Consider the following 25,843-nt stretch of genomic DNA (forward strand, 5'->3'; position numbering starts at 1 on the left):
GAAATACAAGTCATGCAAATTTCATCCAGGAATATAGGAAAACATACTGAGGGCATTTGGTGGCACATTAGCTCAGAAATCTTTACAAGGGTGTCTCTTAAACAAGAGGAAGTGAAGCAGGCAGCACACATCCAGGCCACCTGAGCAACATTCCCGAAGGGAAATTTGTGGCAAGAGGAACCACAGCACCTCTGACGGCTCACCTGATAGGCCAGAAGACTATGGCAATATGACATAGAAGTATCTAGCATCGTTCCTCTCCTTTCAGCTGAGTGTGCACGGTTAATGGGAGTCGCAAAACACTCCCCTGAGGGTGAAAAATCAAAGCCTGTGTTACAGCTACAGAAGTAGATGAGATACTGTCAGGGTTCTTCAAAATAGCATTCAGGATCGGGAAGCACTCCACTTATGATCAGTGATCTTCACCTCAGGAACAGCCCCGATCAGTTACACTACGCACTGGGCCACAGCCACTTTCCATGTAGCTTTGCAGGACGCCAATTATTTTGATAACGTTCCATATGCATTAAAAATAATAATTTCTCATTTAGTAGCAATACAATGTAGGAGAAAAGGGAACATTCTTATTCTGATAAAGAGTGACTATAAGCAAAAAAATACTTTTGCAGCATCTTAATTGTAAAATGTTGAAAGTTATCTCTGAGATTTCTAGCAAAACTTCTACCAGAGATTCTAGTCAGTGAAAAAACAGATATGGAAAAGAAAAAAAAAAAGTTACAAAAATGTGACAGAAAGAAATAACCTCACTAGAAGCAGGTGAAATACTTGTTTAAGTAAAAAATTCAAATGGAACCACGGATATTTTAAAATTGAAAATTTTAAGTTTAGCAAGTTTGCTAGATACAAAATCAATATGAAATATTAAAATGTATTCACATGCATCAGCCACAATTACTTAAAAACTAGATAATACTTATAATGGCATAAAATGATCTAACATGTAGATATACATGAAAGAAAGATGTACAAAACTGTGGGAAGTTGTAATAAAATTTTAGTGAGAGAGATGAAATACCCACGTACAAGGAGAAAACACAAGTCGTTTGGATTGCAAAAGTGGATAATGAAAATATGTCAGTTCTCTCTCAACTGTGTATCTAGGTTCAAACAGCTCCCACCAAAGTCAATGCACAACTATATTTAGAAATTCATCAGCTGATGCAAAGTTGTACATGGAATTACAGATGGCCAAGAATGTCTACACACCTTTGAGAAAAGAATGAGGAGAAAGAACTTGTTGAAAAGTCTGACGGTGGCACTGACACAATGATAAACAAACGGACCAAATTAAACGGAAAAGAGATAAGAAACAGTCCATGTAGAAATAGATTTAACTGATAACAGGGGCACTGCAAAACAAAATCTATCTTTTTAACAACTGGGGCTCAGTGTGTTCAGTATCTATGTTAACAAATGAAATGTGGGTTTTTAAAATGATAATTCATAGAGTCGTGCACTTTTATTTTGTGTAATTTTATGTGTGTGTCCATACATCAACTAAAAAGAATTTCTTAGTCAAAAACAAGTGGTTCTGAGTCTTTTTGAGGAGGGACAAGAACCATGGTATAAAATCACATGTTTAGGGGCACCTGGGTGGCTCAGTTGGTTGAGCACCTGACTTCGGCTCAGGTCATGATCTCACAGTTTGTGAGTTCGAGCCCCTCATCTGGCTCTGTGCTGACAGTTCAGAGCCTGGAGCCTGCCCTGGATTCTGTGTCTCCCTCTCTCTGCCCCTGCGCTGCTCACACCGTTTCTCTCTTTCTCTCTCTCTCTCTCAAAAATTAAATAAATAAATAAATAAATAAATAAATAAATAAACATAAAAAAAATTTAGAATCTCATGTTTAAATCTGATCATCCAGCCCCAACAAAAGTAGTTATCCAGCCTGTACAATTAACTATTACATAAAAAAATCAAAAATAGTAACAACAACAACAACAACAACAAAACCTAAAACTTGTTTTAAGCTAAAGCCCTTCAAAAACACATGATATTAACATCTGAGATACTTTCAGAAGGAAAAAAGCTCTTCAAGGAACCATTGTATTTTGTTGAAAATGTAATCAAAAAAATGAATAAGTAGATGAAATTCAGCTAACAATTTGTATTTAAAAAAAAGTTTTTAAAGCTAAAACATAAAAGAAGAACAAGAATTGGTAAATGTCAAATCTTAAAAGAAGGTCTAATAGCAGGAGTTCTTTCAATAGAACCCAACCGTAAGGTAGCAAAAAAGAAGTCATTTTTTTCAATTCATTCTAATTTAATTCAGTTGAACAGACATATTTTGAGTATAAGGCCCTGCGCTGTGATAGTTTTTCTTTAATAGAGATTTACAACAATTTTATTTTAGAATCCTTGTCCAATTTTCCTTCAAGGTAATGTTCTAATGTTTATAAGCTGTAGGAAAATTCTTATTTTTATGGTTGCATTAAGTGATTATATATATTTAGAAGAGATAAGTTATCAAGACACAAATTAATCAGAGAAGTTGAAGGTACTGTACTTGGAAATATTACAAATATTCATGCTGTACTTCATCTCGTAATAGCTTTAAACTGTATTTGTGTTCTTTCTGGTTCTATGTATGTATTGCACTTTAAGAAAATATCAGCTGGGAAAAAATTCTTCTCGTGTTTGTTCCATTTACTTTTTTTTTTTTTGATCCCATATACTTCCTGGGTATTTGTTTTTGTTTTTCTTATTTCCCTTTTCCTTCTTTTCCCTCTTTTCTTTGTGGGAGTAGGGGGTATATTTCTTAATAATATCAGACCAAAAATACATATCTTTTTCATATTATTAAGAAAAGGTTGATAAATTTATATCAGCAGCCATTATCCATAATGATAACTACATAAATATTACCGTAGGTTATGGATATACCTTTGGATATCAATCAATATAGGAGCAAGTTGAATAAAACTACACTCCAAATTTAAAGTCTTTTTTTTGATGTAATTTATTGTCAAATTGGCTAACATGCACTGTGTACAGTGTGCTCTTGGTTTTGGGGGTAGATTCCCGTGATTCATTGCTTACACACAACACCCAGTGCTCATCCCAACAAGTGTACTCCTCAATGCCCATCACCCATTTTCCCCTCTCCTCCACCTCCCCATCAACCCTCAGTTTGTTCTCTGCACTTAAAAGTCTCTTATGGTTTGCATCTCTTCCTCTTTGTTTGTAACTATTCTTCCCCCTCCCTTCCCCCATGGTCTTCTGTTAAGTTTCTCAAGTTGAGTGAAAACATATGATATCTGTCTTTCTCTGACTGACTTATTTCAGTTAGCATAATACCCTCCAGTTCCATCTACGTTGCTGCAAATGCCATGATTTCATTCTTTCTCATTGCCAAGTAGTATTCTATTGTATATATATATATAAACCACATCTTTATCCACTCATCAGTTGATGGATATTTAGCCTCTTTCCATAATAAAGCCAATTATATTATGCAACCAAGCAACTAGTAAATGTCTTATTTATTTATACTTTTCAAATGAAAATAGCAAGTCCATCAATAAATGGTTACAGAAGCATTATATAACACATAGATCAATGGAACATACTAGAAAGCCCAGAAATAAACCCACAATTAATCTTTGACAAGAGTCAAGAATATGCAATGACAAAAGTCTCCTCAACAAATGGTGTTGGGAAAACCAGATGTCAACATGCAAAAGAATGAAACTGGACCACTTTATTATAGCATACACAAAATAAGTTCAAAATGGATTAAAGACCTAAATGTGAGAACTAAAACCGTCAAAATCCTACAGGAGAACATAGGCAGTAACCTCCTTGACATCGGCCATAGCAGCTTCTTACTAGTTATGTCTCCTGAGGCAAAGGAAACACAAGCAAAAATAAACTATTGAGACTTCAGCAAAATAAAAAGCTTCTGCACAGTGAAAGAAACATTCAACAAAACTAAAAGACAACCTACGGAATAGGAAAAGATATTTGCAAATGACATATCCAATAAAAAGTTTGTATCCAAAATATATAAAGATCTCATACAATTAAACACCCAAAAAAACAAATAATACAATTAAAAACAGGCAGAAGACATTAACAGACATTTCTCCAAAGAAGACATCCAGATGACCAGCAGACACATAAAAATATGCTTATTAACATCACTAATCATCAGGGAAATGGAAATCAAAACCACAATGAGATGTCATCTCATACATGCCATAACGGCCAAAATCAAAAACTCAAGAAAAAAACAAGTGTGGACGAGGATGTGGAGTAAAAGGAACCCTCTTGCACTATTGACAGGAATTAAAGTCGGTGCAGCTACTGTGGAAGACAGTATGAAGATTCCCCAAAATATTAAAAATAAAAATACTCTATGATTCAGCGATTGCATTACTGAGTATTTACTCAAAGAATATGAAAATACTAATTTGAAATGATACATGCATCCCTATGTTTATTGCAGCATTATTTACAATAGTCAAATTATGGAAGCAGCCAAGTGTCCATTCACAGATGAATGTGGTATATGTATACAATGGAATACTATTCAGCCATAAAAAGTGAAATCCTGGCATACCTGGGTGGTTAAGCAACTGACTCTTGATCTTAGCTTGGGTCTTGATCCCAGGGTCATGAATTCAAGCCCTATATTGGGCTCCACCCTAGGCATGGATACTAGTTAAAACAAACAAACAAACAAACAAACAAAGAAGAAGAAATCTTGCCATTTGCAGCAACTTGTATGGATCTAAAGAGGGTGATGCTAAGCAAAATAAATCAGTAAGAGAAAAACAAATGCCATACTTATACACAGAATATAAGAAACAAAACAAATGAACAAAGCAAAATAGAGAAAAAGAGAAAGAGAGAGAGAGAGAGAGAGAGAGAGACCAAAAACCAGACTCTCAACTCTAGAGAACAAACTGATGGTTACCAGAGAAGGGGGAGCTGGGAAAGGGTAGAACAGGGAAAGGGGATTAAGAGTACACTTATCTTTATGAGCACTGAATAATACATGCAATTATTGAATCATTATATTGTACGCCTTAAACTAACACAATACTGTATGTTAACTACACTAGAATTAAAATAAAGTCAAACAAAAATTAAAAATGAAATAAACTAAACCTAATGTTAAAAAAGATGTGGTATATATAGTATTGAAATAAAATATAAAACATATTCAACCGTGAGAAGGAAATCCTACAATTTATGACAACATGTATGGACCTTGAGGGCATTATGCTAACTAAGATAAACCAGACTTAGAGAGACAAATAAAGTATGGCATCACTTATATGTGAAATCTTAAAAATCCTAATTGATACAACTAGAGAGTAAAATGGTGGTTATCAGGGACTGGGTGGAGGAATTAAGGAGATGTTGATCAAAGGTATAGTTAAAAAAATTTTTTTTAACGTTTGTTTATTATTGAGAGACAGAGAGACACAGAGCGTGAGCAGGGGAGGGATAGAGAGAGGGGGAGACATAGAATCTGAAGTAGGCTCCAGGCTCTGAGCTGTCAGCACAGAGCCTGACACGGGGCTCGAACTCACAAACTGCAAGGTCATGACTTGAGCTGAAGTTGGTCGCTCAACCAACTGAGCCACCCAGGCACCCTCAAAGATACAGTTAGAAGATGAAGAAGTTCTGGGGGTCTAATATAAAACATGGTGACATACATGATGTCACTATATTGCATAACTAAAATATGCTATGAGAATAGAATTTAAGTGTTCTCCCACACAAAAAAGGTGAGGTGATGACTGTGTTAATTAACTAAACCAAAGGAATTCTCTCACAGGGTATACTTCTATCAATCACCACAATGTATACTCTAAAATTCTTATAATTTTGTATGTCAATTATACCTCAATAAAGCTGATTTTTTTAAAGTACAAAGTAACATTAGTATTTAAAAATTTGAACAGTTGTTGCTATTTTTGAAAGGGGCAATACAAAAAGCAAGTCGGTCCTTCTGCCCTTGCTGACTTCAGAAATTTTTAATGCTTCTTTATAACTTTTTTTCAAGGATTGATTTTTTTAGTGCTGATATACTTAAGAAAGCGAACAAATTTTATATTATGTAGTTGTTTATTCAAACTCCCATCTACATACAAGTAGTCATTTATCAATACAGAAAGTTTATATAAAAACCACATTAAAACCTGGAATATGATCACCATTGGATTTCTCTCATGTTTCATCTTTCCAGACAGGAGTATTTCTTGGTGAACTTTATGAGGATCATATTATTCTATCTTATTAAAATTGCTTCTACACTTAGCTCAAGATACCAGATTTTTTTGAGATTCAGGAGGCTTTCCCTGATTCAAATAATATGGTTCTTTAAAGAAACTTTCACAGTTGAGACATAGTTCTAAACTGGCCCTCAATGCCTAAGTTCAAATCATCTCTTTTCCTTCCTCTTTTTTTTTTTTCTATTTCCACTGAACATTCAGATCACCTGCTCTTCATCTGTTCCTTTTTGGTTGTTTTTTTAAATTTATTTTGAGAAAGAGAGAGAGTGAATGACAGAGAGTGAGCACATGCACTAGCAGGGAAGGGGCAGAGAGAGAGAGAGAAAGAATCCCAAGCAGGCTCCACACTGTCAGTGCAGTGATGTGGGGCTCAAACTCACCAACTGTGAGATTATGACCTGAGCCAAAAGCAAGGGTTGGACACTTAACCAACTGAGCCACTCAGGTGACCTGTCTTCATTTGTTTTTCTGTTTTCCATATAATCTTCTATTTTATACTTATTTCAAATTTTCTTTCTCCTCCACTCATTCAATCCAAACATTAGAGCCACTGTCTATAAATCCAACTTAATTGTAACCTTAAGTCTGTAGTGGTGTGGCATTGTATACAGAAGCATATTTTTCAAATACACGGGAACCATATGTTCTTGATGTTCTCCAGAGAAAAAGAACCTACAGGAAGGCCTCCAAGCCTCCTATTCAGAAGTCGGAGGCACGAAGTGGCAACGCTCTGTATACTATGAATTAGAAACATCATTACCAGGAGAGAAGAATGAGGTCATGGGATTTCATATTTCTGTCAAGACTTACAAACCTATTCCCTGAAGCTCACAGCCTCTCACTATAATCTGCCTTTGAGTCCACCAGGATTAATCCAAACATGACATGTATCCCAATATACTTTAGTAACCCTGAGAATACACAAATCTGTGTTTACCCTTCATTACCGGGGCACTCACACCTAACTAATTTTCTTAATCACAAATGTCCTAATGTGTCCCTCAGGTTTAATGTCTGTCATCTACAAAACACCCTGCAGCTTCAAACTCTTCTCTGGACTTTTATTATGTTCTAACTTACACTGAATGAGTAGCTGAAAGAATGATTAAGGGGCACAGGAATTGAGACAATCTGTTGAGCAAACTTTTCTTTCTTCATTTATTTTTTCCCCAGTAAAATTCTTTGTTTAAATGAAATGAGACCATCATGGTGTAGCCCTAAATATATGCAAAAGGTTAAAATGTTGGTTGAAGCTGAGCAGATAATCTTCTTGAACACTTTGGATATACTTAACATGTTTTGAAAACCAATAGTTTAAACAAATTGCCTTATAAGAAAAAGCTAAGGGTGCCTTTCAACTCTTGATTTGGATTTAATCCAACTCTTGATTTGGGCTCAGGTCATGATCTCACGGTTTCTGAGTTTTAGCCCTGCATCAGGCTCTCTGCTCTCAGTGCAGAGTCTGCTTCAGATCCTGTCTCTTTCTCTCTCTCTGCTCTTCCCCTACTCTCAAAAACATATAAACATTTTTTAAAAAGCTAAAAGGAAGGTCTAGCTTACAAATATTAATCTTTAGGGAATGATGGAGCAATGATATCCAAAAACTGCATTGATAGAGAATGGACCCTGCTGAAATTTAAAAGCACTAGATCAATCATAATACATGAAACCAAAACCAAACAAAACAAAGTGATTCTACATGATTGAGAAAATTTAAACCGTTAAATCTTACTTCCGGAGTGATTAAAGCCAAGTGTTTAGAATATTGATTTGTAAGCAGGTTAAGGAATTTACAGAACTTCTTTTTTTGGGGGGGAGGGGTGGAGGAAGCCTTCTTGAAGCATTCTCCAGGCAAGTGATAATTTAAAAATCCAAAACAATATCTACCTAAGAGCAGAAAGTCAAGATGTGTAATTGGGTCATCCAATGGAATCAGGAGAATTGTGAGCAAAACATCCCCTGAAGCAATGAGGATTGCACAGTTCACAATATGATGGACTGAATACAGCAAGGGTCCACTTCTGTTCTGTAAACCGGTCTGCCAAGGTGCTCAACATAAGCAAGAGTGTTAATTTATTAGTGACATTATTTTTTAAATTTTATCAGTGTGCTCTCACATCCATGAACTGAAAGCCCTTGTAAGGCTTTCTGGGAATGCAAAGTTTAGCCAATTGAGAGGCTGACATTCACTCCAGAAACATAAAGTCGATGGTAGATAAATGAGTCAGAGCAGTGCCTTCAGCAAATTCCAGCTAACTATTCAGTTATAATTAGTGTTTTGGAACCACCATCCATGTTTGACTCTGACAGGGAGAGTTTTAAGTGTTTTTCTCTTTAAAAAGAAGAAAAAAAAGACTGTCTTTTTTTGGACACAGTTGTAAAATGTGTGTGTGCAAAACTCCTGTCACTCATGAAATCTCCGGATCTGACTGTCAAAGGAACTTCAGGTATTTCCAGGCTGTTAATGAATAGACCTCCATATCGGTATCTTGCACCTGAAGTCAAATGTCACAGTTAATGTGCACTGAGTATCAGAGTATGTTCCAATAGAGTATACAAGACACTCCAAATAGCAGCACCCCACAGTCCTCTCAGAACCAATGAGTATCAGGCACCTGAGGTGGTTTTTCTATGTATTTCCAACTCAACTGACTGAGAAGTGAATAATTCAATCAGACCAGGTTTACATGACATTTGATCTTAATGTTATTTAGATAATACCTTAAAATAAAAATTGGGATATACTGCTGAGCAATGCTATTATTTATTAATGCCAGCTATTTTAATTACTTAATCCATATTCTAATATTTATGCATATAATTTTCTCAGACTTTGTTTTTTATTTGAATGCCAGGATCCAAAATAAGTAAGATTCAGCATCTGTCATTGAGCTAAGAGTTTGTTACATCCAAAGGTAATTTGACAAGTTTAACTCCAGGTTCAGAAACAACTTTTTTGGAAGAGGGAAATAAAAACACAGTAGAATATTTTGCTTATAGATGAAATGTGCCTGTTGTGGATAATTTTATGAGTTAGTTTGGCTGGGACACCGTACCTAGGTATTTGGTCAAATATTATTCTGGATGTTTCTTTGTGTGGGTGGGACTTATCGAAGCCTTTAAGAGAACACAGACTGATTTCCTCTCTTGAAGAAAAAATTCTGCTAGTGGACTATTTTTAGACTCAAACTGTACGTATAACTATTCAATCAGAATACACAAGTGAGTGAATGGTTACAAATTAAAACAAAAAACAAAACAAAACAAAACAAAACAAAACAAAAAGACTCATCTATAAGTTACCTTCAAGAGAGTTACTTCAAATATAAGGATGCACACAGATGAAAAGTGAAACGATGGAAAAAGAGAATCCATGAAAATAGAAATGAAAAGAAAGCTGGAGTAGCTATGTTTATATCTGACACAAAAGACTTTAAAACAAAGACCGTAGTAAAAGAGAAGTATGTAATGATAAAGTCTCAGTCCAAAAAGAGGATATAGGGGCGCCTGGGTGGCGCAGTCGGTTAAGCGTCCGACTTCAGCCAGGTCACGATCTCGCGGTCCGTGAGTTCGAGCCCCGCGTCGGGCTCTGGGCTGATGGTTCGGAGCCTGGAGCCTGTTTCCGATTCTGTGTCTCCCTCTCTCTCTGCCCCTCCCCCATTCATGCTCTGTCTCTCTCTGTCCAAAAAAACAAAAAAACAAACAAAACAAAACAAAAAAAACCAAAAAGAGGATATAACATTTGAAAATATTTTATGTACCCAACATAAGAATACCTAAGTATATAAAGCAAACATCAACAGCCCTAAAGGGAGAAATTGATACCAATACAACAACAGTAGGGGGTTATAATATCACACTTACATCAATGGATACATCATCCAGATGGAAAATCTGTAAGGAAACACTGGCTTTAAACAACACATTAGACCAAATGGTCTATATAGATGATATGAATAGACGTAAATAGATATAGATAGATATAGATATAGATAGATAGATGATTAGATAGATATAGATATAGATAGACATAGACATAGACATAGACATATAAAGAGGGAGAAAGAGCAAGAAACAGCATTCCATCTATAAAGCATCAGAGTACACATTCTTCTCAAATGCACCCAGAACATTCTTCAGGATAGATCATATATTAGGCCACAAAACACGTCTCAATAAATTGAAGAAGATTAGAATATCAAGCATCATCTCTGACCACAATTGTATGTAGTTAGAAATCAATTGCAAGAAAAAAATACTAGAAAAACACAAATATCTGGAGGCTAAAGAACATGCTACTAAACAACCAGTGGTTCATTGAAGACATCAAAGGGGAAATAAAAAAATACCTTGAGATAAATGAAAATGGAAGTACAACAATCCACAATCTGTAGATGTAGCAAAAGCAGTTCTAACAGGAAAGTTCATTGTGATACACGCCTGCCTCAAAAAAAAAAAAAGAAAAAAGAAAAAAAGAAAAATCTCATATAAACAAAATAACTTAATACCTAAAAGAACTAGAAAAAGAAGAACAAATCCCAAAGGAAGATAATAATAAAGATCAGACTGGAAATAAATGTAATAGAGACTAAAAAACACAATAGAAAAGATCAATAAAACTAAAAGCCAGTTCTTAAAAAAATGATAAAATTTAGCTAGCTCCCCCCCAAGAGAAAAAGAGAGAAAAGACTTAAATAAAATCAGAAAGGAAAGAGGAGAAGTTACAACTGATACCACAGAATCACAGAGGATCATATGGGGCTACTGTGAACAATTTTGCGAATAATTATGCACCAACCAGTTGGACAACAAAGAAAAAACGGATAATTCATAGAAACATACAATCTTCCAAGATGAATCATGAAGAGATAGAATATTTGAATAGACTGATTACTAGTAAGAAGATTGAATCAGTAATATAAAACCAAAATCCAGGAGCCAGTCAGCTTCACTATTGAATTCTACCAAAAACTTAAGGAAGATTTAATGCCTGTGCTTTTCAAACTCTTCCAAATAACTGAAGAGAAGGGAATGTTTCCAGGCATTCCAGCGTGGCTCAGTAGGTTAAGCATCTGACTCTTGACTTTGGCTCAGGTCATTATCTCACGGTTTGGAGTTCCAACCCTGCATCAGGCTCTAGGCAAACAGTGCAGAGTCTGCTTGGGATTCTCTTTCTCTCCCTCTCTCTTCCCCTTCCATTCTCTCTCTCTCTTGCTCTCTTTCAAGATAAATAAATAAGTAAATAGATAAATAAATAAAATTGAAGAAAAGGAAATATTTCCAAATTCATCTTACAATGCCAGCATTACCCTGATACTAAACCCAGAGAAGGACATCACACACACTCACACACACACACACACACACACACACACACACACACACACAAATTACAGGCTAAAATTAGTGATGAATACATGTAAAAATTATCAACAAATTATTAGCAAACCTAATTCAACAATATATTAAAAGGATCATATATCATGATCAAGTGGAATTTACTTTAGGCATGCAAGGATGATTCAACATCCACAAATCAACCAACATGGTATATACCACATTCATAAAATGTAAGATAAAGGTCATATGATCATCTCAGTAGACACATAAAAAGTTTTTGGCAAAATTCAACATCCACTCATGATAAAAACTCTCAACAAAGTGTGTATAGAGGAAATACATCTCAACATATTAAAGGCTGTATATGACAAACCCACTCACTGCTAATATCATATTCAATAGCTGAAAGCTTTTCCTCTAAGATCAGGAAGAAGACAAGGATGTCCACTATCCCCACTTTTATTAAATATACTGAAAGTCCTAACCCGAACAATTTGGCAAGAAAAAGAAGTAAAAGACATCCAAATTGGAAAGGAAGAAGTAAAACCATCTCTAGGTGGAGAGGGCATGATACTATATACAGAAAACTCTAAGGACTACACACACAAACAGACACACACACACACACACACACACACACACACACCCTGTTAGAGCTAGTAAATGAATTCAGTAAAGTTGCAGGATACAAAATTGATATATAGATATATGTTTAATTTCTATACATTAGTAAGAAACTATCAGAGAAATTTTCTAAAAACCCCATTTACAAAACCATCCAAAAAAAACAAAAACAAAAGAAAAAACAACACCTGGGATAAATTTAACCCAGGAGGTATAAGACCTATACACTGAAAATTATAAGGAATTGATGAAGGAAATTGAAAAAGTCACAAATAAATGGAAACCTATTTCATATTCATGGATTGAGGAATTAACATTGTTGAAATGTCCCTACAACTCAAAGTAATCTACAGATTCAATGCAATCTCTATCAAAATTCCAATGGCATTTTTCACAGAACCAGAACAAGTAATTCTAAAATGTGTACGGAACCACAAAGACCACAAACAGCCGATCATTCTTGAGTAAAAGGAACAAACCTAGAGGTATCACATTTTCTGATCAAACTACGGTGGTATTGACATAAAACCAGGTATAGATCAATGGAATAGAATATAAAGCCCAGAAATAAACACACACACACACACACACACACACACACACACACACACACACACAATTTATCAATGACAAAGAAGCCATGAAAATACCATGGAGAGAGGACAGTCTCTTTAATAAATTGTTTTGGCAAAACTGGACAGCTGCATGCAGAAGAATGAAACTTGATCCACTGTCCTATACTATATACATAAATTAACTCAAAATAGGTAATAGATTTTAATTTAAAACCTGAAACCATAGAACTAGAAGAAAACATATGTAGTGAACTCTTTGACATCAGTCTTGGGATTCAATTTTTGGATCCTACTTTAAAAGCAAAGGCAGTAAAAGCAAAATAAACAAATGGGACTACATCAATCTAAAAAGCTTCTGCACACCAAGCAAAACCATCAGCAAAATTAGAAGACAACCTGTTAAATGAGAGACATTATTTACAAGTTTCATATCTAATAAGGAGTTAATACCTAAACTATATAAAGAAATTGAACAACTCAATAGCAACATCCATTTGATTCATAAAAGGGCAGAGGATCTAAATAGATATTTTTCCAGAGAAGACATACAGAGGCCAACAGGCACATCAAAAGATGTTCAACATTATTAATTATCAAGGAGATGCAAATTAAAAGCCCAATGATATATTACCTCACACCTATTGGAATGGCTATCATCCAAAAAACAAGAAACAACAAATATTGGACAAAATGTGAAGAAAAGACTAATCTTGTACATAATTGGTGGAAAATAACATTGATGCAGCCAGCGTGGAAAACAGTATGAAGTTTCCTTAAAACTTAAATATAAAGGACCATATGATCTAGTTATTCTACTTCCAAGTAGTTATCTAAAACAAATGAAAACACTAATTTGAAAAGATATGTGCCCCCCTATGTTCATTGCACACAATAGCCAAGATATGGAAACAACCTAAGCATCTATCACAGATGAGTGGATAAAGAGGATGCGTAATATGTACAATTGCATATTATGCAACCATAAAAAAAATAAAATAAAATCCTACCATTTGTAACAACATAGATGGACCTTGAGAGTATTATGCCAAGTGAAATAAGACAATTAAATACAAATACTTTATGTCTTCACTCATGTGGACTTTAAGAAACAAAACAAAACTGATAGATACAGGGAACAAATCAATGGTTATCAGGGGAAGGTAGTTGGGGGTAGATGCAATAGGTTCTGAAGTGCGTTAATGGTATGATGATGGATGGTAACTAGACTTATTGTGGTAATCATTTTGTCGTATATACAAATATTACATTACTAAGTTGCACACCTGAAACTAATATAGTGTTATATACTAATTTTACCTCAAAAAATAATATAAAAAATAATACAGTGCTATAATGATCATTAACCCAACTGCTAAACAAAATGAGGAGACAAAGCTCTAATCTAAAGCTAATTTAGGAATGCCTAGAAGAAAACAATTGAAATAGTATAAAAAAGATTTAATCATATCCCACAAGTGACAAATATCTATGTAGCTATTTTAATTCTTGCTGTTGGGTTTTTACATTGTTACTGGGCACCAGAACCGGATTATGTTCCATACAAATCATACTTGGATATGCTGTAGATCCAGGAGGGCTGGAGTCCCAGTTAGCCTGACATTTGAGAATGTAAACTAACTTTAGCTGAGACTGTGTGTGAACAGTTGCCAATGAAAGTACACAGTCAATTCATCCATGAGTATATTATCAAGGTCCATGTGTATTTTAATGTTCAGTCAAGTTCATGTATCAGAAAGTGTATTATACACATAGTTTTGAATGGATTCGTGGCTGTATCAGATAAAACAGTATGTGACTCACTCTATGTGTCATCTTTCATCATATATATATATATATATATATATATATATATATATATATATACCACCATGTGTTGTCTTAATAATTCAGCAGTGGGTCCTATATTAGGCATGAAACCATATTTCTGAGATACTCTAAAAGTCATCTTGCTAGATTCACTGATTTCATAGATAAGGTTTTTATTTATGAACAACATACAATTAAGATTGTATAGCAAGAACTAGAAGAACTGTATATAGAACTAGATATTTTCTCCATAATTATATTTATGTGAGGTATGGCATATGAAATCAACAAATATGCAAAGCAGTTGGAACGTTCCTTAGTGAGACGGCATTTGTACAGTCACTCCTTGAAACCCAAATAACTTGTAAACATAGAGATAGCAACTGTATGTGTATTAAAATTTGCAGATAGCTTTCCATGCATGTAAGAATTGATTAGGTATGGTCCTTTGATGGAAGAACTTTCTGGTTCAGTGTCTCTTCCCTAGAATTTCCTTGTTGAGTCTTCCTCATCGGGGCATGCTGTCTCTGTTTCTCCTTCCTGTATTTATTTTCCAATCTAGGCTCCCTAATTCCAACTTCTTTCATGATTCACTCTTCTTCCATTCTTCTACTACCTTCTTCCTCTGAAATTACTCTTCCTCCTTGATAGCTGTTTTACTCACTAAACATTTGGGGACTTGCTCAGCATTGTGTGTACGTTGAATTATCAGAGAGTTCAGGCTCGTATGCAATTTCTGGAACTTTGTAATAGATTCCTAATTTGTCAGCCCTACTTCAGCCCTACCTACATGCAACACTCTCTATATGGACACGTTTTTAAAACTTAACTCAAACTAGTTCAGTTCTCCTGGCAACCTTTAGTGTTTCCCACTTTTCACAGCATTTTTTTTTTTCAAATTTGATCACATCACATAAAGCCCTCCAATTGTCTTATCTCTACCTCTTTGGCCTTATCTCCCAGACAGGCTCCCCCTGGTAATTTTTATTTATTATGGCTTGTATAAGCCTGTGGGACTAGTTCAATCCAATTATCCATAGCATTGTCCCCTGAGAAAATAGATCGAGTGTTCTAAAAAAAAAGTGACTTACAAATCACTTTTACTAAGCTCTATATGCAGGACTATTTTTTAAACTTTAACTTGTATCCACCAAGTATCATATGTCTAAGAATTCTAGGACTTTTTAGGGCCTCCACATCTATAATGGGAATTTTTCCCCTGATCAAAAAACATTTTGAACATGTCCTAATATTATATATTACTATGATGAGAATGGTAAGAAATTCCAATTGCATCTATGGAAATGTACATTCCAACAGCAGTTGTAAAATTTCAAAACTTTAATTGCTTTTTATTATGTGTGGTGTATCTATAAAATTTTTCAAAGTAGAAATAACTATTCCTACAACTCTCTTAGAATAAGAAAAAAAGAAAATCAGAACCTTTAAGACCTGAAGAAGAAATATTCATAAGGTGTTTATTACCACAAAGAATAATTTTAAAAACTATATACAAATTAAAACCATAAAATTGAATCCTCAAACAAATTTGACTTAAAAGGCAGATCAATATGTAAATTCCTAAACACCACTCTATTTCATACTTTTAGTATTAAGATAACATTGAAACCTGAATTGAATTTAGCTTCTTCCTGGTAAAATAGAATAACAGAAATTTGTTATTTAAAATAAGAACTGGGAAAAAGTGTTTAAGTCAACAAAAATCCTATATTACATGCATATATGAAGCCAAATAAAAAGTTATATAAATATCCTTTTCAAAATAAAATGCTAACTTAAATATATAATTGTATGAGGTGCATCTGGAGAGACTTGCTCAGACCATATTCAAAATATGATAAACCATGGCTTAACCCAAGAGGATAAAGAAAAGTCTCTCTAAATTCCTGTATGTTAGACAACAGCTTAGACTGCCTGCTTATTTGTTACACATCCACCCAAATCGAACTAAATAAATCTCTTTTAATAGCACAGTTTGATAACAGTTCTGACAAAGAAAACTGCCATCGGCAACTACTAGCTGCCAAAGAATACTGCATTATTATAAGGTATTGGCCAAAGATATGGACTCACAGAGAAGCAATTAATTAGTCTCATATGTCTGTTTCTATTTTAATGCTAGAATTAACCATTTGATTGACTGATTTTATTAAAATACAACATTCATAAAATAGCTTCAACTGAAGTCTTGGGACTTTCTTGCATATGAGTGCTGGCTTCTTTTTCAGTAAGGAGGCCCAAGATTATCCCATTATATCCAAATTCATTCAAACTTCAGCCAACCCAGATATCCCTCTGAGCTTCAGCCTCAAGTATTCATTTATTCAGCAAATATCCACAGACAGCTACTATGTGCCAGGCATTATGTTAGGCACCAGAGACATGTTATCAGCATTTGCCTGGGGAAATTTATGTTAAAAGCTATCCCGAGTAAAATGTTTCAGGGACCGATTTATCTTGAGAAATGTTGCATGTTCTGCTATGCTCTCAAATAATCAGAGCCTATCTTTTTTAATTTTGAAATCCTTGCAAGAGTGTATAGTTAAAAACAAAACCACACATATTAGAATGGCAACAATCTAAAACAATGGCAACACCAAATCCTGGACTATCATTCATTGCTGGCACAAATTCAAAGTGGTCCAGGGGTGCCTTGGTGGCTCAGTCGGTTAAGCGCTCTGACTCTTGATATCAGTTCAGGTCATGGTCCCAGGGTGGTAAAATCAAGCCCACCTCGAGGTGAGTGTGGAGTCTGCTTAAGATTCTCTTTCTCTCTCCCTCTGCCCCACTCCCCCACTCTCGCTCTCTCTCCCTCTCTTTAAAAAAATAATGCAAGGGGATTCAGCCATTTTGGAAGACCATTTGGCGGTTTCTTATAAAAGTAAACATAGTCTTACCATGCAATTCAGCAGTTGCATTCCTTGGTATTTATCCAAATAAATTGAAAATTTATGTCTACACAAAAACCCAAACATGCATGTTTAGAGATGCTTTATTCATAATTGCCAAACTTGGAAGCAACCAAGATGTCTTTCAGGAGGTGAATGGATAAACTGTGGTACATCCAGACAATGAAATATTATTCAGTACTAAAAAGAAATAAGCTACCAAGTCATAAAAAGACATGGGATTTGAAATACATAAATAAGTAAAAGAAGCAAATCTGAAAAAGCTACCTATTTGTATGATTCAAATGGCACAACATTCTGGGAAAGGCAATATTCTAGAAAAGGTGAAACGATGGAAATAATAGAATGATTAGTGGTTCCTAGGGGTTAGTTAGGAGGGAAGGATAGTTAGGGAGGGCTTAGAGGGTTTTTTTAAGGCAGTGAAACAATTCTGTATGATACTATAACGGTAAACACATGTCTTATACATTTGTCAAAATCTACTGAATATATAGCACCAAGAGAAACCCTAAAGTTAAGTTAGGACTCTGGGTGATATGTCATGTACATTCATCAGCTCTAACAAATGTACCACCCTGGTGGGGGTACATTGATAGTGGAAGAGGCTGTGCATGTGTGGGGAAATCCCTGTCTCTTCTCAATTTTTCTATGAACCTAAGGTGCTGTAAAAAGTAAAATCTACTAAAAAAAAAACCTTTTGTTTTACTCGATTATGTGACTTGTGTGTCAAGAAATTATTACTATTTCTTTGTGGGATGAATAATCTCCACACATTTCAAAAACACTTAGCCCATATGATACAAAATGAATCAACAGTTTAGTAAAGTAATTAAAACCCTCAGAAATAACAGTTTCCAAAACAACCTACAAGGAAACAAAAGCTACTATAATCAGTTATTTTGGCAGGTTGACTAAATCAAGGAAATCGGATTTCATCTTTTATCCTCAGTAGATAAATCGGTAATAATCTCGACTCATAGTTTAAGCAAAACCTCAATTTTAACAAACATTTTCCTTTGAAGTCAAGATTTGCAACAATATAGGTGATACTCTCATTAATTCACTTATTTAATTTTTTTTTTTTTTTTTTTTTTTTAGCTCCAAATCAATGGTGGCGAACTTTTTCTGCTAGGGGCAACGAGTAAATAATTTAAGATTTGGATGCTACCGTGGTCTCTGTCACAACTCAGTTCTGCCATTGTAATGCAAAATGCAGTCACAGAAAACCCGCAAATGAATGGAGAAAGCTTGTGCCAATAAAACTTTATTTATAAAACAGGAAGCAGGCCAAATTTTTGCTACTCCTGGCTAGCTGATAAGGAAAAAAATTTGAAAATACTGCCTTAAGGAAGTTAGAATCTCATGAAGGAAATATATGTTTGTATTTCATTTTAACTCTTGTTTTATGGTATTGTAAAAGAGGAACGATTGACCAATGAAAGAAAATGCACAAGTGAGACATTTTTTTTTTCTCATGCTTCCTGGGTGAAGAGTGCCTTATCATAGCACAGGTTGCTATTTAGTTAAATATTTGGTTGCTCAAAAGAAGATCTGTCCTCTTCTTTACATATTATTCTGGAACGTATGGGATTACAGATGATATTCATTAAGAACTCACCCACGCACCTCCTACTTTCTTTAACAACTTATGGTAGAGATATATCAGAAGATATGATGGAAGGGTGTGTGGGAGAGTCAGTAATTATACTTAGCCAAGGAAACCCACCACAAAAGGCAAAACCTGCTATTGAAAAGTAACAAGGCTGCAAAACAGAACAACCAACAGTGAAGCCTAGAGGTAAAACAACAGTAAGAGGGAAGAGCATGTGATATCCTCCAGGGGAAGACAAAAGGGATTATAGCATATCTCACATCAAGAGTCTCCCCTAGGGAGACTCAACCCCAACTGGTCTTGGTTGTGAGGTCATCACTTCCAAGATTTGGCCTTCCTAGTTTTCTTAAAGTCAGGGTAACACTGGAGACTTGGGAAATTAACTACCAGAAAGTGAGGGAGCTTTAAAAAAAAAGCTTATCTTTGTTTTGTTTTAGAGGGTTTTTTAAGCCTTAAGAGTTAATTGTGTCTGAGGCACTGATAATAAGTTTGAGGTGAACATAGAAATTAAGACTTTAAAAGATAAAAGTCTAAGCCCTTCTTCCATGCCTGGTGGGTCACCCATCAACTGTAGGGTGACGGGCACTAATGCAGGTGGTATGGGTTAGTTTTGGGCCTCCCACCATCTCTGGAGTGGGAATCTGGCTCTTCTTTCCCTGGAATCTGCAGTCACTTCAGAGCTTTTGAGTCTACTCAGCCCGGCCCTCCACAGGCCTGCAAATCAAGACTCTGCCCCATCTGTTTCCATAGGAAAGATTATCAGTTCTAACAAGCCCCATTGCTCTTTCCCATGCACATGGACACTTCCTAGCAAGACCTGTTGGTTAGTTGTATATCTTTGGCATTTTTTTATGGTACCAGGTGACTGTAAAGGCCAGGACATTTGTTGTGACTGGCACCCAATATTTGATTTTCTCTTTTAAAATTATGCCATGGAAATTAAGATCTGGGCGTGTTCTATTCCCCATTACTTTAATACCTCCCTCCTTCCAGATTTGCTATACCTACTGCACCTCAACCTGAGGGTGCTCTGGACTTCCCCTTCTTGGTCCTTACTAGAGACCTCCTTCAGCAGGTTGTACACACCTCTGTCTAAGCTGTGGCCCCTTCCAGGCATTTGGCTTTATCAGTGCATAACATGAACCAAGCTTTTCACTTCTGTGGAACACAAGTGACTACCTTCTACCCTTTTGCTTCCCCTTTATTTTAATACACTATGAGCCATTGAATAAGAACTTGCTAATGACCAGCATGATATCGTCATAGTCTGGTTGCAGGGATATGAGCGCTTCTTTCTGAGCAGGGAAGTTATTTAACATTGGAAGTGGTTTCCTCTGAACATCAGGTCTTGGGTATAAGAACAATTAAAATTAGTAGACCTCCCTCCTCTTGCCCTGTTAAAAGAAAATACCCCTGTATTTATCAAGGTCCTTATCTAGCCCCTTGCCCAAGAGTTCACAGTACAGTGTTTGTTTTTTTAGAAGCCCCATTTGCACGGATTTTCGTGACTCAGAATGCTCTACTGTCTTTTCTTTAAGAAAGAATTGAAATAGGGGCACCTGGGTGGCTCAGTCGATTAAGTGTCTGACTCTGGGTTTCAGCTCAAGTCATGATCTCATGGTTGACCCTGTATCAGGCTCTGTGCTGACAAAGCAGAACCTTCTTGGAGATTCTCTCTTTCCTTTCTCTCCCTGCCCCTTGCCCAATCACACCCATGTGCTCTCTGTTTCTCTCTCTGTGTCTCTCTGTCTCTCTGTTTCTCTCTCTCAAAATAAATAAATAAATAATTTAAATACAAAGGAAAAAAGATTGAAATACACTCCAATTGTGCCTCCTTCCTCCCTTGCAACTCCTGCCTGTGTTTGTATGGAATCCTAAACCACTCTGAGATGGACATATTGTCTGTAAACCCCGGGGTAACTGTCAAGCCATGATCCAGACTTCAGGTTGTTCTCTATAAAATGCAAAATAAATGTTTCTATTAACAATGAAACAAACAAACAAAAAAGATTTCCTAGGGAAAGTAGTCCAAAGGCCCTTCGGCTGGATGACCTGTTAAAATAGATCACAGAACTGACTAAAGCTTTGAACAGGAGTCTGAACTTCATGTTTCTCAACAAGCATTTATGGGACATTGACATGATGGTTAATTTTGTGTGTCAAGATGACTGGGCACAGGGATGCCTAGATAGCTGATAAAACATCATTTCTGAGTATGTCTGTGAGGGTATTTCTGGAAAGAAGCAGCATTTGAATAGGTAGACTAAATACAAAAGATTGTCCTCACCGGTGTTAGTAAGCATCATCCATTTTGTTACTGGATGTTACCTGAAGGGGATAAAAAAATAAAAAAGGAAAACTTGTTTTTTTTCATCTGGGACATCTATTTGCTCTCACCCTTGGATATCAACGCTCTTGATTCTTGGAGCTTCAGATTTGGACTGGAACTACACCACTGGCTTTCCTGGGTCTCTTGTTTACAGATAGCTGAACATGGGGATTTTCAGCCTCCATAATTGTGTGAGTGAATCCCTCATAATGAATATCTATCTGTCATCTATCTATCTATCTATCTATCTATCTTGTTGGTTCTATTTCTTTTTCTTTTTTTAATGTTTGTTTATTTTTGAGAGAGAGAGACAGAGACACAGAGAGTTTGTGAGCAGGGGAGAAGCAGAGAGAGAGAGAGAGGAAGGCACAGAATCTGAAGCAGTTTCCGGGCTCTGAGCTGTCAGCACAGAGCCTGATGTGAGTCTTGAACTCACAAACCATGAGATTATGACTGAGCTGAAGTCTGCTGCTCAACCGACTGAGCCACCCAGGCACCCCTTGTTGGTTCTATTTCTTTAGAGAATCTTGACTAATACAACTGAGTATGTTTATATTGCCATAATAGTTGCTGTGGGTGATAGAAGAGAGAGTAAATAATTCAATTTCAGAAATCTTTAAGTTGGGGGTATAGGATATATAAATAGATATAGATATAAATATGAGTGTTAAGCAGTTACATAATGTAACCCACAAATCCCATCTTCTAGAAAATGTTTTGTAAACATAATAGTACCATTGTACAAATCAAAGCGAAGATAAAAATTAAATACCATTTTAGTGTATTTTTTGAGAGCTCAATTGGCAATTAAGTTTGAATATGTGAATATTTAGAAAGTATATGGTTCAATTGAGATTGAAGGGACGGGAATGAGAATGAGAATATACTTCATCATTTCAAGTTCAGGAAATTCCTATTCTCATATTTTACTAATTTATTATGTTACGTTCAATAAACCCCTAAGCATCAGTTCTTCGGGCTCATTCTATGGTATTCTACCCCAAGCACAATGAATGCCTTACTAGTTTTACCACCATCTAGTGGTAAGACCAAGTGATTGAAAGTAAACTCTGAATAGAAGAATGTAAGTATAGATGAGATACATTCCACTTCGACTTTACAACCATATAGCTGATAATACTCGTTTCAGGTTCTTAGTACATTATAGAAGCAGACAGGGTGCTAAGCTTTGTGAGAGGTTTAAAACAAAAATTTTAGGAGATATTTTAATTTTTTTTAAAACTGATTATTTATATCCTCAAAGAAACCTCAAAAGAGTACCTGGGGGCACCCGGTGGTTCAGTCGATTGAGCTTCCGACTTCGGCTCAGGTCATGATCTCACAGTTCATGATATCGAGCCCCCTGTTGGGCTCTGTGCTGACAGCTCAGAGCCTGGATCCTGCTTCAGATTCTGTGTCTCCCTCCCTCTCTGCCCCATCCCCACGCATGCTCGGTCTCTTTCTGTCTTAAAAATAAATAAAACATTTAAAAAAAATTTTTAAAAGAAAAAAAGAGCACCTGTACAATTGTTTTGTATTTGCTTGGTCTTAAATGCAGGAGGGTTTTTTTTTGTTTTTTTTTGTTTTGTTTTGTTTTGTTTTTTTTCTCTGAAAGGAGGTGGAGAGAATAATCTCACTCTAATTGTGGCTAAATTGTGAGACGACAGAATACAGATGGATGGTAAATAGTGGATCTAACCAATGGCAAAGCTAGAGTTCAGAACTGGATTGCAAAAGTTAATCTAAACCAGTGGTTTTGCTAACAGGAATTGAGCCAACATTTTTCTGTGTTTTCTTAAGAGGAATCTTCAGCCAGAATAATCAGGGAAGGTGTCATATGATGCTCCATTATGTACATGATTATAGATACTATTAATATCAAAAGAAAATTTTAAAAATAAAAATTAAGAGTCATTACAGTAATAAAAGAGGGATAGAATTGGTTTTATTTGTTTTTTGTTTTGTTTTGTACTTTGAGAGGAAAGCTTTAATATTCATCTGAAGTAGCGATGATAAAATGCTTCTGGAAACACTGTAGGAGCAAGATGACCTAATGTTAGTCTCTCTTCAGACAAAACAGAGTCAGGAAAACAGGTGTTAAGGCACCCTGTGCACACTGATACCAAGTATGAGTTCATTGATAGAATTATGTTGCCTCTGAGAAAATACCAATTAACATGGAAAACAAAATTATTGTAAATGAATTAATTAATGTGTGCAAAACATAAAAACCTAAAATGAAGCTTTGAAAAACACTTTAGAAATCATTTAATCCAGTTCTCTCATTTTTCAAATAAAAAAAATGAGGGAGCTAATTCTTCTCAATTTTTTTCAATTGTCAACATTTGACCTAGATCAAACGTGTGAAACTTTGCAGACCTAATATGAAAGAATTACTGTTGCATCTATGTCCCCATTAGGCTCTACATGATCCTAACCAGTTGTTTGTAATAGCTGTGAAAACAACCCAGATGTCCGTTGTTCTTACCTTCTCATACACTTTCATCTTTTCCATCTGTTCGTGTACTCACTTCTACCTAGATAGAGTTCAACCCAGCATGAGTTGTCTTAGGAGAACTTACACAAACAAAAATCTTAGTGAGAACTATTCACTGCATCCATTCAATTAACAAATATTTACTTGCCATCTTCTAAATGCCAAGCACTATATTAGGTGCTGGGGATAAATAATCAGCAAAAAGATCAATGGGCTTTGCCCAGATCTTGTAATATAAGGGAGGAGAAAGACTAATGGAATAAGCAAGAAACCAAACCATATAAAACATTACTTCAGTGGATAATTAATGTGGTTGGGGAAAGCAAAGAATGCTTCCCTATGAAATTAAGATTTAGCTGAGATTCAAGGAAAAAGTCTGAGTTAATTTAATTTAATTTAATTTAACTTTATTTTAAAGTTTATTTCTTTTGAGGGGTGCCAGGTCACTCAGGTGTTTAAGCTCTGACTTCAGCTCACGGTTCATGGGTTGGAGCCCTGCTTTGGGCTCTCTGCTGACAGCTCAGAGCCCGGAGCTTGCTTCAGATTCTGTGTCTCCCTCTCTCTCTGCCTCTCCCTTGCCTGTTCTCTGTCTCTTTCTACCTCTCAAAAATAAATAAACGTTATTGTTTTAATGTTTATTTATTTTGAGAGAGAGCGCGTGAGTGGGGGAGGGGCAGAGGGAGGCGAGAGAGAATCCCAAGCAGGCTCTGCACTGAAAGCACAGAGTTAATTTTCAGAGCTGGTGTATATGTTGGTATGCATACAATCAAAATGTATAGTTTGGAGAACTGAAAGGAGGCTTACAGACAGTACGTTTTTCTTAAGTAAGAGTAAGATCACTCCCACTACAGAATGGGAAACTCTTTGGAAAGATTCCACAGAGGATATATACTCACCACTTAGGAATGGATAATTAAGTATGGTATACTCTCAATGAAATATGTGCCAGCCAAAATAAATGGGCTATTGGAGACATAGAGAAATATGAATGTAGTGCTTTAACAATATATTAGTGGAAAATTATTTCAATATAACATTCCTCTTTGCATCTTTTTAGAATTCTTTAAAAATGATTAGCTCACTGGCTGTACAGAAATGGGCCCCAGGTGAGCTTTGGCCAACAGGCAAAATCTACACACATGTACAAACGCACACACACTGGGCTTCATGATAGTAGTTGCCTCGGGTTGAAAGAAAGGTGGGATGGGGAAAAGACCATAGATAGATGTAAAATGTGTTAGTGCTTTAGCTCTTGAGTTGAATGATGAATTAGAGTTTATGATATTAAAGATTAAAAAATACAAAAAGAGAAGGTCATTCACAGACTAATAATGATATTCTATTTAAAATTTTAAAAACACACGTCCTAAATTCAGTTGAAATGCCTTAAAAGTCAAGCATACAACAAAGATGAGAGAGAGGGAGAGGGAAAGACAGAGAGCAAAAATTAAAACACGGAGCACTAATATTGGGCTGGGTTGAGGCTGGCAAATTCTTAAAGGCCATATCCTGAATCATGAGTGAGTTGTGTGGGTCTTTATGTATGTATGTATATGATGGGTGGATGGACGGATTTATAAATTAAGGTTTGCTTTGAATTCTCTTTTGGGGATGGTGGGGGAGGAGTGACACGAAAAGTTTGCTTTTCTATAAGATCGCTCCCACTATACTATGGAAAATTCTGGAAAGAACCAACAGAGGATATAAACCCACTATTTAGGAAGCTATAGATGAACCCAAAGTAGTTTTGATAGTATCTGAGGTAGCGCCATAATTGTGGAAATGGGGGGAATTAAGCTCACCTTTAAAATATGTAAAAGGTAACCGATAAAGTTTATAAACTAA

This window comes from Acinonyx jubatus, chromosome B1 (genome assembly GCF_027475565.1).
Source record: "Acinonyx jubatus isolate Ajub_Pintada_27869175 chromosome B1, VMU_Ajub_asm_v1.0, whole genome shotgun sequence".
Classification (NCBI taxonomy): Eukaryota; Metazoa; Chordata; class Mammalia; order Carnivora; family Felidae; genus Acinonyx; species Acinonyx jubatus.